This window comes from Canis aureus, chromosome 5 (genome assembly GCF_053574225.1).
Source record: "Canis aureus isolate CA01 chromosome 5, VMU_Caureus_v.1.0, whole genome shotgun sequence".
Lineage (NCBI taxonomy): Eukaryota > Metazoa > Chordata > Mammalia > Carnivora > Canidae > Canis > Canis aureus.
The window spans coordinates 39728601-39742402 of record NC_135615.1 but is presented as its reverse complement, the minus strand read 5'-3'; the positions used below and the strand labels follow the sequence as shown (position 1 = coordinate 39742402).

Sequence of the window (13802 nt, the reverse complement as noted above, 5' to 3'; positions counted from 1 at the left end):
ATAATCTACCAGAAAACTGAAAGATTATCTTTGTAATAATTAGAAATGCTAGAGTAGAATTGAATGTAGAATTATGCTATGAAAGTTTAAATCTATATTACTTAATCTTGATGCCCTTGACATCTATAAAATTTCCTATTCTACTATGTCTCATCCTTTGAGAACCATTGGTCCAAACTGGCCAGAGCATGTGGAGTACTACTGCCTTGGAAAACACGTCTAGAATTGTACAGTCCACACTTTTGCCCATAATTCATTATAATGATTACCAAAGTGGCCATAGGTTCCAGTTCAATAGGTCCAGTCCAAGTTTATACTGCTGTACCAGCATAATCAATCCCTTTTACACTCAAATGTGTCCTAATTTGGGATAATCCACTATATTCTTACCAGGTTAATCATTTATCTGCATATCCTTTTTGAGCAAACAGTTCACAAACAGATCAGGGCAAGGGAAACATTTAACAACAATAAAGGTGATAAAGGTCATGCTTAGGTCTGTGCCTTATGCTGTAAGAACCACATAAGGGGAGGGAGGACGGATGAGACAAAGGAACACTGCAGTTTCCTCATTGAAAAGGGTAAGGAGACCAGCTAACCCATGATACAGGAACCATTAAATCAGCTCTGCATAAGCAGGTAGGTCTTTCCCTAATAAAGATAATGTTATGCTTTGTATCCATGAGTGTTTGGGAGACTTGGTACAGTAAGGATGAAGAAGTACCCATGGTTTCCTATACATATTTCTTCATTGGTTATAAGGCATGAGAAAGCCTGGCCCATAATTCACTACAATGATTTTCAAAGTGACTATAGGGGATCCCTGGGTGGTGCAGCGGTTTGGCGTCTGCGTTTGGCCCAGGGCGCGATCCTGGAGACCCGGGATCGAATCCCACGTCGGGCTCCCGGTGCATGGAGTCTGCTTCTCCCTCTGCCTGTGTCTCTGCCTCTCTCTCTCTCTCTCTCTCTCTCTATCTCTCTGTGTGTGACTATCATAAATAAATAAATTAATTAAAAACAAAAACAAAAAAAAACCAAAGTGACTATAGATCTCAGTTCAACAGGTCCAGTCCAGCTTTGGTTGGTGAATCTTGTAATATGTAGAGATAGATAAAATACTTCCTCTGAATAAAATCTACTCCTTTGCATGGTCCACAAGCTCTGCTCTTCCCCTGAGGCCACACCTCCTGCTCTTCAGGTTAGTGCACTAAGCTTTGGTCACTTTCCGATATGCCAAGTTCTCTCCCTCGAGCTCTTTATTTTTGCTTTCCTTCAACCTGGAGCACTCTTCCTCCAGTATTGTAAGACTGATTGATGTCATGTTCCAGGCCTCAGTTCAAATGTCACCTGCTTAGCAGGGCCTTCCCTAGTCCGTCCACTCCTACTTACCTCACCTGGCTCCTCATGTTCATCTTCATAGCACTGACCATGGTATATCTTTTTCTTGCTTATCGTCTGTTTTTCCCAAGAGGGGAAAAGCATGACTGCAGAGTTCCCTGTGTCCAGGACAGCGAGAGGCAACAAAATAAGTCATTAACAAATATTTGTTGATGGATCAATAAAAGAGTTTGGGAGAGAATAGGAAAATATTGCCAAATATTAATTTAATCAAAATGATTCATAAAAATCTTTTTGAAAATGTTCTGTTTTCACTCAGCTTTGGGGACAGATAAAATGGAAAAAGAAGGGTTAAAGTCTGGGTTTCCAGGTTTGTGGGAGCTTAGTGAGATTGAGAAAAGACCAACCACTAGGACCCTCATTGTAAAAATTAAAAATTATTCATCCGTCCAGTGGTACTTGCCAAGGGATACAATAGTCTGGATCTGCAGTGAGGCTGCAAAGTATTTTTACACTTTGAATATCCATTTCCAGATTACACAAAGGACTCCTCAGGTGACCTTGAGTAAGCCATTTTGGTAAGTTTTTGTGTTACTTAAATGAACCATCTCTATGGAGAGAAGAGATGAGGCTTGTTAATTTACATTTGTAAAGACACTTTGAAATCTCTGGATGAAAGAACTGTAGGGAGATACAGAGAGTGAGGTAATATGCTGGGTCAAACTCTACCCTTTTATAGACACAGACAGAGGTAGGCAGGCTTCAGGACACTTAAGGGGAGCCTCTGGCACATTATTTTTCAAATTAATCTTCTAAGAAAACCACCTACTTCCCGTACATTGAGTGTTTTAATCACATGTATAAGTTATTCTAGTAATTATTTCCTTAAACATTTCCCTCCTAAAGTCCCAACTTTGTGTAAGGCGAATCTTTAGAGGGATTTGCCTGTGAGATTTTCCCTCTATAATGTATTCTTCAGGTTTTTTTTTTTTTCATTCTTACCCTGCATCCATAGCATTCAGTTCCTAAACATGACAGTCTCTGCTGCTGAGCTGATTGGAACCCAAATGAGGTCATTTCATCAATTCTAGACAGATGTTTACAAGTTACAGTCAGAGATTAGAATAAGCTCAGGAAGGAGAAAAGAGAATTTCAAAGAAAGCTGCCAGTCTATGAGTTAATTATATCCATTTATAAGAATGGTATTAATAGTTACTTAAGAAATAATTCCAATAGAATAGAACATTTTCTTAGGATAATGATCTCTTTTCAGCAAGGCAAATACAGAGTCAAAGATAAGACATTAATTGTAAAACTGTCAAGGCAAAAGCCAAGCTTAAAAAAATAAAAAGAAACAGCTAACCACATTTTCCAGCATGCTACACTGATTACATACTTGTGATTGTGCCCAAATGACCATACAGCTTTATGTTTTTCTTGACCTTATAATTGTTTTTTCTTTGGGGAGGAGGGTGGCATTAAATAATTTTATTATTTGCTTTCAGGAGTAGGAAGGATTTGCCTTACTGCACCTTGCTCTTCCTGGAAGAGAACCAAGTTCCTTGATCATCTTTTCAATGGGTTCAGACAAGATACTTGTCCCTGGAACTGCTCCTTGAGAAGGCTGCAGATCTCGATATTCTTTTTTTTTTCCTCATTGTATCTCTTTGAGATTTTCTTTATCCTCTTTACCTTTGAAATCTCTTCTTTCTCAGAAGACAGCTGGTCCCCTTCTAGCTCCCCAGAGATGACGCATAGTTGAGTTCTTTCTAGATCAAGTGCTGCATGAGTAGAGCTCATCAGTGGGTGCATCCTAGACCATATGCATGATTCTGGTTATGTGAATACTGTGCATGAAGTCAGAGGAGAGGTTACCCACATCCAGCCTTAGCATTTCGAGATTTCTTCTTGTCTCTTCGTATGTGGACTGTGTGCATGGAGTGGGGCCAGTCTCCTGGGTGCTCTAGGTTGTATTTCTCCTTTGTGTTGCCAAAGCTTTCTCAGCTTTCAACTAGTTAACAGATGCCTATTACTTATGCTGGCTGGAAAGATGGAATGCAAAGTCCCTAAGGACTGATTCATAAACACCTCTCCCCCCCACCTCCAATTCATCACCTTGACAACATAGTATTGAAAATTATGACATAATGGAAAACAATTGAACTACTAAGTTCCTGTGGGCAAGGTATCCTAAAAAGAGACCAAAATACTATAAAGAGAATGTTTGGTATTTCAAAATGAGTGACTTTTGATGACTGCAGGGTTTTCTCTAGCTTTTGACAGGACACCTAATTTGTTCTGTTTGATTGGCAAAGAACTTAATTATCTTGACTTAAAAGAAAGCAACTCAGGGTGTCATTGCTGTCACCTACTCAGCCAACATCAAATATTTATTGGGCATCCATAGAGTGCAAAGCGTGTTACAGTATATGTGCTAAGAAAACACATCCTTCTCTGCAAGGGAAGGCATTCTTTAAAGGATGAATCCAAACAAAAGGGGAATACCTGATTTTCAGTCACTTATCTGAGCACCATGCAAACAGATAGGCTTGGGGCATCAAGAGAGCTAGTTACAAGGTCAGCACATGTGCACATCTTTGTGTCCGGCTACTGGTTCTGTAAGTTGTCTCAGAACCTCCCACATTTTTAAAGGGCATCAGAATCCTGCAGTGCATATAGAAAATGAAATAAAATGCACCATTTCTTTAGAAGAGCATCTCAATTTGATACTCATCAGGCACCATCTATACTCATGTCTAACCTGCTAACCCATTAACTATTCTCATAATGATCTGCTTGACAGGTTAGTACCTGTTTTCAGGTAGGAATATGGCATGGGCTTTGAGACAGAGAGACTTGGATTTCAGTCTAGCTGCACTACTTATTGTCATCTCTCTGTAGGTAAATAACTATATCTTATTTCCACTTCCTCATCTCTAAAATGGGTATGATAGCGCTGAATTCATATAGTCATGCAGGGGAAATGTATAAAAAGGTTACAGCAGTAGAAATCCTAAAAGTAATAAGTGTTCAAGAAACAGGAGTGATTTTCTAATTTCAATCTTTTTGAATTGAAGTCTCTGTGTCAGTGGGTGAAGGATACAAGGACTTTTACCAACTGTGATCAGTTTCTCCCATGAAATTTATGCACATTGCATTTAAGGTCTATTTTAATTTCATGGCAACTGTATACAGCCATGTGTTATCTCTTGTGTTATTTATTGTTTTAATCATACTACTCATTGGTTATACACTTAACCATACTAGGTAATCCTCAGCTGAATGAAGTCCGTGTGCACAAGGCCTATTAGCATCTTCTATACATGTATTTTTAGGGTATATTTAGAGAGTTCACTATGCATTTTTCTAATGACTGAAACTTCAATAACATGATAAGTACTTATGATCAAACCATGCTACAAGTTGGTTTTTTTAGGCCAAGAACTACAGTGTACATGTACTTACTCTTACTGAAGGTTACATGTATGTAGAACACTATCTTCATAGAGCAGTTCTTCCCATATCATCGGCTGCTATGTTTTGATCTTGCTAATTTTAGCATTCCTAGAATGTAGCATTGTGTCTTCTTGCACAAAGAAAATATTCTGTATCTGTCTGATGCATAAGTGAATAGTCTTAGTATAAATGTTGATGAGTTTGGGGGCACCTGGGTGGCTCGGTAGTTGAGCATCTGCCTATGGCTCAAGTCGTGATCCCAGAGTCCCTCTGCCTGTGTTTCTGTCTGTCTCCCTCTGTCTCTCATGAATAAATAAATAAAATCTTTTTTTAAAAAAGTTGGTGAAATTGAAACATGGAAGTATAACTCTATGAATTAAGAGGGATGTACATATAGTCAAGGGGATTATCTAAACAGCTTCAGGCAATCTAGGTCTTACAGAACTCTTCCATCTTAGTGGGGTTGATATATGATGCTATTTCATCCGGGTGAAGTTGGTCCCAAACAGAGTACCACTCATGGTGATAAGCTAACTCCCAAGAGTCTAATAAAAAACTATGCTTAAACCTCTGATGGTTGCTCCACGGGGTAAAAATGAAAGAAATGGTTACTTGAAATTATTTTCGGATTTGCAAACTTGAAATAAACATGTTGGTGCTAGTTGTTCACTGGCTATTTGAGCCTTCAAGTTAATAGGTCCTACCTTGCACCTAAAAAGCAGTCTGACGATTCATGAACATTTACCTTATAGCTCTATGAAATTGTGGCTCTATTGTAGATGGTGACAGGAGCATTTTAGAATAAAAACAAATCCCCCCCCCCAAAAAAAAGAATAAAAACAATTCCTTGAATAATTCAGTTGTTCAATATTGTGCTTTAGGGAGTATCAGGGTAAATTATACACACATCCTGCCCTCTAAAAACTTAGAATTTGGTAGGGAAGCAGATGTATGCACAAATAACTCAAATATAAAGTAGACTGATAAATGAGACAAAAAAAAATCTTAGTGATAACTTACATATTACTTTACAAAAGGCAAAATTTTTGCCCCACTATTTACCTTGCGTACTCTGATTTCTCACTACTCCCCACTCAAAAAGATTATTAATAGCTTGAAGATTTTAAGAAAAATAAGCACCTTTCCAGGTTATGTATGGAAGATTTTGATCACACCATCTGAGCCACTACTTTACTAAATATTTAATCTCACTGATGGCTCATATTAGTCACATGCAATAGTATTAAAGGCATAAAAATTCTAGTAAACAAGGAATTTCCTCTAGCAACATGATGAATGGCCCCAAAACTGCCACTTATGATCAGTAGACCTTAGGACTTCTTGTTGCTTTGGTAGTGTTGTTAAAAGGCACTCCTCTCCACCCGGCCTCAAGGGAAGTCAGGCACACAGACTCTCACTATTTAAAGACTCCTGGGGGACTTTCTGGATGTCTCAGCTGCTCATCTTCCCTGAACTTGTCCTTCCGAATGCAACACAGGAAATAATGAACTTGTGGAAGAAAATTTATTCTCTGTTCCTATAAGCTAACCCAGGGATGGTTCTGTTTATGGAATCCCAAACAGATTTACCCCAAACAGAGGTTCTGACAGTCTTTCTCTCAGGACCAGACTTCGCAATCTCCTCGATTTATTTGTTTTGTTTTCGAATGGAAAAAAAAAAAAAAAAGTTGCCCACAAAAGTCAGTTATTTTGGCTAAAGTCACAGTGTTTAGAATAATTGTAGAGTTTCTTTGGTTTTTAGACTCCAAATAATAGGAATAGAATGTAGACTGTAATGTTTGTATCCCTGCAAAGAACCATCTTGTATCTTTTTGCTTTTTTTGTCCAAATGATGCTGTTACTTATTCCCATGGGTGATTTCTTTTTTTAAAATATTTTATTTATTTATTTATGAGAAACACAGGGAGAGGCAGAGACATAGGGCAAGGGAGAAGCAGGCTCTCCGCAGAGAGCCCAATGCGGGACTCGATCCCAGGACCCCAGGATCATGACCTGAGCCAAAGGAAGACACTCAGCCACTGAGCCACCCAGGTGCCCTCCCATAGGTGATATCCAATCAATCAGTGAAGGATACAGTTAGAATTTAAGAAAGGAGGAATCTAGATATGAAATGCCTGGATTCAAACTCAGATAACAACAACATAATGGCCATAATCATATTTTATCCAATGGAGGCTTGAAAGCATCCCAAGTATAATTTGTGGGAACAAAAAATGGATACAATATGGTCCTGGCATTTACAGTATTAATATCTCTCAGCCTGATTGCATATGATCCAGGAACCTGCTTTCAAAGATCTAATTCTGCCAGTAAGTATCTGGATGACCTGACCAAGACACTTAATTTCTCCAAATCTCCATTTTATCATTTGTATGAGAATGAGACATTCTCTAAGGTTTTCATTTGCTCAGAATCCCATGATTGGCTTAGGGTTCCTCTTCACTGAATGTTGGTAGTTTTATATGCCCATCAATTGTCTGAAGCAAAACAAAATGATTTTAGAATTGAAATCATTTTGAGCTCCATTTTTTCCAAAGTCAAAGGCGATTTCTCCTCTTTATTCAATTATCAGAAAGTAGTTGGAGTGAGTAGTTGGAGTTTCTACATTCAAGTAGAAAGAAGAAGGTAGGGGATCCCTGGGTGGCTCAGTTCAGCACCTGCCTTGGTCCAGGGCATGATCCTGGGGACCCGGGATCGAGCCCCACATTGGGCTTCCGGCGTGGAGCCTGCTTCTCCCTCTGCCTGTGTCTCTGCCTCTCTCTCTGGGTCTCTCTGGAATAAATAAATAAAATATTTAAAAATAAATTAATTAATTAATTAAAAAAAAGAAGAAGGTATTCTGATTGGGCTGCCAGCTTATTCTCCACCTCAATTCAAGTGAATATAGTGCATATGGGAATATGCGTTTGCCAACCAGGTTGGTTTTCTCCAGAGACCTTCACAGGTCTCAGATACAGTGGTCAGTAGACAACAGGTTGTTACCCTAGAGATGCTCATAATCAGCGGCCTACTTCTTCCTCAAGTCCCACGTGGAAATCAATGTGACAGTGATTTCGTAAAAACACGGCAGACAATAACATTCCTCTGTAGTGAAACCTCCTTTTTTTAAACCCTTTAAAAAGGCTCAGGAAATTTTGTATGAAAAAAAAAAGTTTTGTAAATTTCCCATTATAAAACAAACTTACATATTTCATTAGCATTGCATTTGGTGTTGGTCTATATATTTTTCCCCCCTTTCTTACAGGCACTTAATCACTCAGGGTCAAGTACTTTCAAATAGCCGCTATCTCAACTTGTAATAAAAGACATTTTTTCCTTTTAGTAGAAGAAAAATTCTGCTATAAATCCCTCACTTGTTGACAGGCAGAACATCTTTAGAAAACTACAGAAAGATGCTCCAAGTGATCCTCTTTAGAAAGAACCAAAAGAAACAAAAATATCTGATTCTGTTATTTTCTATAGCCACAGATCTGCAACAGGTTCATTTTTGAACAACAAAAATACAAAGAACAAAAGTAATGGGGGGGGGGGTGTCCAAGGAATGAAGTTATGCAAAGTTGGTCCTTATTTTTGAAGAAGAAAATAAATTTAATAAATAAGCAACCAGCTTGATGAGCGAACTTGTATAAAATACCTGCTTTGTGCTGGTCACACCTCTGGGCCTCACAAAGACACAAGAGCACATGAAATATCATAGTTCCCGATATGGGGTTCATTACATAACTCTCACTATTTCATAGATGTTTGAAGATGATCACAATTTGAAAAAAAAGCTTTCTGACACCCAGATTCTAATACTATGTGACTACAGGAGGAATGATACATAGGATATCTGTCTGTAATATGTAATTATATACTATATAAATATGTGATACTGGTAGATATGGATCTCCCTGTACATGATGGGACAGGAGGAGAAAACATGTTGGCTTAGGGATAAAGATGACAATGAAAAGGAGCTCCATGTGGCACATGAAGAGGAGCATAGAACATCCTGGATGTAACTAGTGATCCCTTCCCAAAAGGATGCATTTATATTGTCCCACGTAGCATGATCTAGTTGCATGTTTTTTCCAGCAAAATCTTCGTTAAGGTTTTTTGACGTGAGCCTCCTTATCTCCCTGAAATCCAAAGAACTCAACGCACTGATTCTTTGTCATCTGGTTGAACACCACTGAGAGAAAAACTCACCTGTGAGCCTTCAGATGCCATTGTCAGTCTAGCCATACTAATCAAAGGTGAATAGTTTTGACTCATTGACTTTTTCTAGGCAAGTGACATTCTTATTTAGTATTCACCTACTTTGAGTTTTCATGAAAAGCATTAAGGCCACCTGTCCAAATTTGTACCTGGAGAAAAGTGACACAATGAAAATTAATAATGACAAGCAGAAATTAGAAAAGGCAGAAAAAGGAAAAATTCAAGGTTTACTCAGATTTGGCTTTTGGTAGCCCTCTCCATAGTGTTATTCAGTAGATATTGTTTATGCAGCATTTTGTTCACCCAAATAAATGAATACTTGGATTTAAAAAGATGATAAATGGGGTGGTAGTCTCTTTTACGTTTTAAAAATAAATTAATGTTGGCATTTTTTGAAAGAAAGACCTCATTTTTTTGGTTAAATTATTCAATGTATGAAAACTCATATACCTTCAACATTTTAGGAATAGATTTACTCATGTGCTACATTGATACATCACAAACCACAAGTGCCAGTGGTATGTCAGTATATGTAAGTTCCGTCTGGACATGCCACTTTGCATAGAAATTCTTAAAGTTACCTCCAGCTAGAAGTTGACTGAATAAATAATGGTCAGGAAATTCTTGGAGAAAAACCAAATGTTTAGGGATTAGAGAAGAGGTCTAAAGTACAACATTTTATGGCTGTCTTACTCAAAAATGTATCACCATGCCCAGGAGAAGAATTTTATTTAGCCATAAGATAACACTGTAAGTATTGTCTTGTTTCTGCTACTTGCAAATCAACTACTCTGTTCTATTAAAATAATAGTAATAATAGCCATTTAGCGTTTTTCCAGGCACTCAGCTACATAATGAACATGTCCTATCTCATAATGCTCAACATAAACCTATGATTTTGGTAATGTACCACAAATGAAGAAACTAAGGAAGAGAGAAATTATATAATTTGCCTAACATCATGCAGTAGTAAACAGTAGAGCTTGGGTGTGAAGCCATCCAGGTAGTTTGGCTCTAGAACTCCCTTTTATTTTATTTATTTTTTTTAATTTTTCTTTTTTATTTATTTATTATAGTCACACAGAGAGAAAGAGAGAGAGGCAGAGACATAGGCAGAGGGAGAAGCAGGCTCCATGCAGGGAGCCCGATGCGGGATTCGATCCCGGGTCTCCAGGATCGCGCCCTGGGCCAAAGGCAGGCGCTAAACCGCTGCACCACCCAGGGATCCTAGAACTCCCTTTTAAACAGAGCTCTATCCTTCATTACCTGAACACATCTGTTGATTTAAATATAGAATCTTTAGTTTATCACTCAAAACTCTTCAAACAATACTTTAATTGATCCTTCTAGATTTATCTCTTATATTTCAGAACTTCTCCACACAGATCCCAGACTCTGGCTGAACTGGGACTGGCCACTTGCCCAGACTCCTGAACTTCCCATTTCATAACTTTACTGATGGTATTTCCTCAATTTAAAATGCAGTCACTTATTAAAGGCAGAGTGAAAAGTAAAACCACTTTAAAACATATACAGATAGATAATAATTATAAAGGTTAACATCATTTATTGACCAATTACAATTTATCAAGAACTGTATTAATCCATTTACACAAATATATAATGGATTCAATTATGTGTAATAATATATATACGAATTGTTACCTTGATGTTACAGAGGAGCAAACCAGGTCTTAGGGAAGTTAAATATCCTGTCCAAAATAACCCAGCTAAGAAGTAGCAGAGTCACAACCTGAACCCCAAGTCTATGTGACTCTAATGAGCAAGATTTTAACCAAATATTCAAGGTGCATTTATTCCAAATTCTAATTTTCAATATAGTTGTTTGAGAGTAAGTTTCATATCTCCCAACTAAATTGCATACTTCTTAGAACAAAGGCCAGATTTTGCATAACCAACCCCTCCCCTACCACCAAACACACTATCAGAGTTTTGAGCACAATAAGTAATAAGCAGAGGCAAAGAAGGGAAGTGAAATAAGCAAAGGCAAAGAATTAAAAAAAAAAAAGTATCAACTTTGTGACTTCTGGGTACTGAATCCTTGGGAACAATATGTCTCCACTGCCCCTTGAAGCATCACACCAGTTTAATGGGCATTATTTTTGCCCCTGGGTACACTGACATGAAAGCAGATTACTGCAGAAAGAGCCAGTATGCAGTAGGCCTTCTTCTGTACATTTCTGCCAGAACTATCTCCAGGTGGAAATGAGTCACAGCACCTCACCGTGCTATGAATGCTATGGAAAGTATTGTGGTTTGTGAGCATAGGGTAACAAACCGTTAATTCAGGCTTCTCAGAGATTACAAAGCCCCCAGAGACCGTAAAATCAGGTAAAAATTTTGAAAAGAGCACATTCTCTGGGAGGTTTTTATATACCCAATTTTATTCCCAGCAGGCTGAGAAATATGTATGTAAATTAAAGAAAGTTATTTAAAAATTCCAGAGCCAGAAGATATTAATAAATCTGATTTTGGTTCTAAAATGGGCAAAGACTCGAGTCAGCAAAATTTGAGACCACTTCTAATTTTATCTGACCCATTTGGTTACACACTGCTTCTTGTGACAATATCAGTGCCCATGGTATTACAGAGAACTAGCAAGGTATATGGAAAGAATGCAGGACTCAAAGTCAGGAGACAAGGCTTCAAGGTCAGGTCAGACTGTCACTTAAAAGCAGAGCAAGCTGGTCCCCTGAGACTCATTTTCATATGTAAATTGTAGATGGTCTGACCTATTGACTTTGTATTGTTAATACAAAAACCCCGTGAAATACTTTGCAAGTTGTAAGGTCTAACAACATAAAATGCAATAATCAATGTAGGGAAGCAAAACTGTAGCCAACATAAAGACAATATGTGATACATGTTTTCTATTTGATTATAAGATAGTTTCTTTTTTTCTCTCTACTTCCTCCTTTTCTTCCTAACTCTATTTACTTAACAGATATTTACTGAGTGCCTAATATGTGCCAGACAGTGTATTAGGTGCTGGGAATATAGTAGCAAACTAGTCAGATAAGATACCTTGTGGGGAAGGGGCAATCAATTCATGTATAAATAAATAAATGAATAATTTCTGAGGATGAGAAGCACTATGGAGATAATGATTATAAAAGAACTGTTTGAAGAGGAAACACATAGTCTGCAAGCTGAATGAGCACAAAGAATCTCTGGTACAGAAGAAAAAGAAAAAGTGAGAAGAATATCCCAGAAAGGGAGAAGAGCAACTGCAAGTCCCAAAGACTGAAATGATCTTGGCATTTTTGAGAGACAGAATCAAGGCCCCTATATTAGTAGCATAATGAATGAAGAAGAGGGTATTACAGGATAGGTTGGACAGGGAATACATGTAGGAAGGGCCTTGGAGTCTGTGGCAAAGAAGTAGATTTTATTCTAAATGCAGTGAGCAAAATCATTAGTTTTAAGCAGGAGAGTAACTTTATCTGATTTGCATGGTCATGATCTTTGATAAGATCAAAAGTACAGTCTGTTAACATAACAGTGAGCCAAAAAAAAAAAAAAAAACCCATAACAGTGAGTCTTTTTTGTTAAGAGAGGCAGGCAATATTTAGCTTTACAAAGGTTCTTCCACTGTGGAGATTAATAGACATCTCAATCTCAACATTCCAAAATTGAGATTTCTCTCCAGTAGTCTTCCCTCTTTCAGAACTGGTTATTAAATGCTTCTAGCTTTGGAACAAAAACCACGAAGGCATCTTTGACTCATCCAATTCATCAGCAAAGCTGGAGGCTATTTCTCACCTTCTTCATTGCTGGTACCAAGGCCCAAGGTACACTCAGCCCTGCCCAGATCACTGCAATCGCCTCCTAGCTGGCCTCCCTGCTTTCAACCTTGTCTCTCTCTGCAGGCTATTTTCAACACAGCTGTCAGAGGGAATCTGTTAATACAAAAGTCAGAGGAGGGCAGCCCCGGTGGCCCAGTGGTTTAGCGCCACCTTCAGCCGGGGTGTGATCCTGGAGACCTTGGATAGAGTCCCACGTCAGGTTACCTGTGTGGAGCCTGCTTCTCCCTCTGCCTGTGTCAGCCTCTCTCTCTCTCTCTCTCTCTCTCTCTGTGTGTGTCTGTCATGAATAAATAAATAAATAAATAGAATCTTAAAAAAAAAAAAAAAAAGGCAGAGGATATTATTTCTCTGTCCAAAACCTTCCATTGCTCTCTCATCTCAGAATCAAAATCAAGGTCCTCACAATGTCATTTAAGATTTGACCCCATGTAGCCCACTTAACTCTCTGCCTGCCTCCCCTGCCAAGTTCCTAGATCGGCCACAGTGGGCTTATTGCTGCTCCTTGAAGATTCATGCCTACTCGACCGCAGGCCTTTGCTCTTCCTGGCCCTTTTTCATAAAATACATTCTGTAGATGTCCATAAGAATTTCTCATTTGCCTGTTTCAGAACTTTACTGAAATTCCATCTTCCCAATGAGGTCATCTTCAGCTACCCTCTCTAAAATGACACCACTGCCCCCAACACTCCCTTTTCTCCATTCTCAGGTTTATGCTTTTCTGTAGTACTTACACACCTCTACCATACCATAGTTTTCAGTTACTTATTTGGCCCCAACTAGATTATAATTCTGCAAACTAGAACTTAAGCTCCATAATAGCAAGATTGTTGATCTGTTTTCTTCATTGCAGTGTTCCCACTACCATGAAATAGGAGCTCAATAAATATTTATGATTCAGATGAAGAATCTGAAATTCACAAGCCTCCTCCCGAGGCCAGTGTGACTGAGCATGGAAATAGCT

At 38.3% G+C, this 13802-nt stretch overlaps 1 protein-coding gene across 3 annotated transcripts in view; it reads right to left on the bottom strand.

The window, feature by feature from the left end:
• The window catches only part of KCTD16 (potassium channel tetramerization domain containing 16), a 260676-nt gene that overhangs the window by 206150 nt on the left and 40724 nt on the right, over window positions 1–13802 (bottom strand). The window lies entirely within an intron of this gene.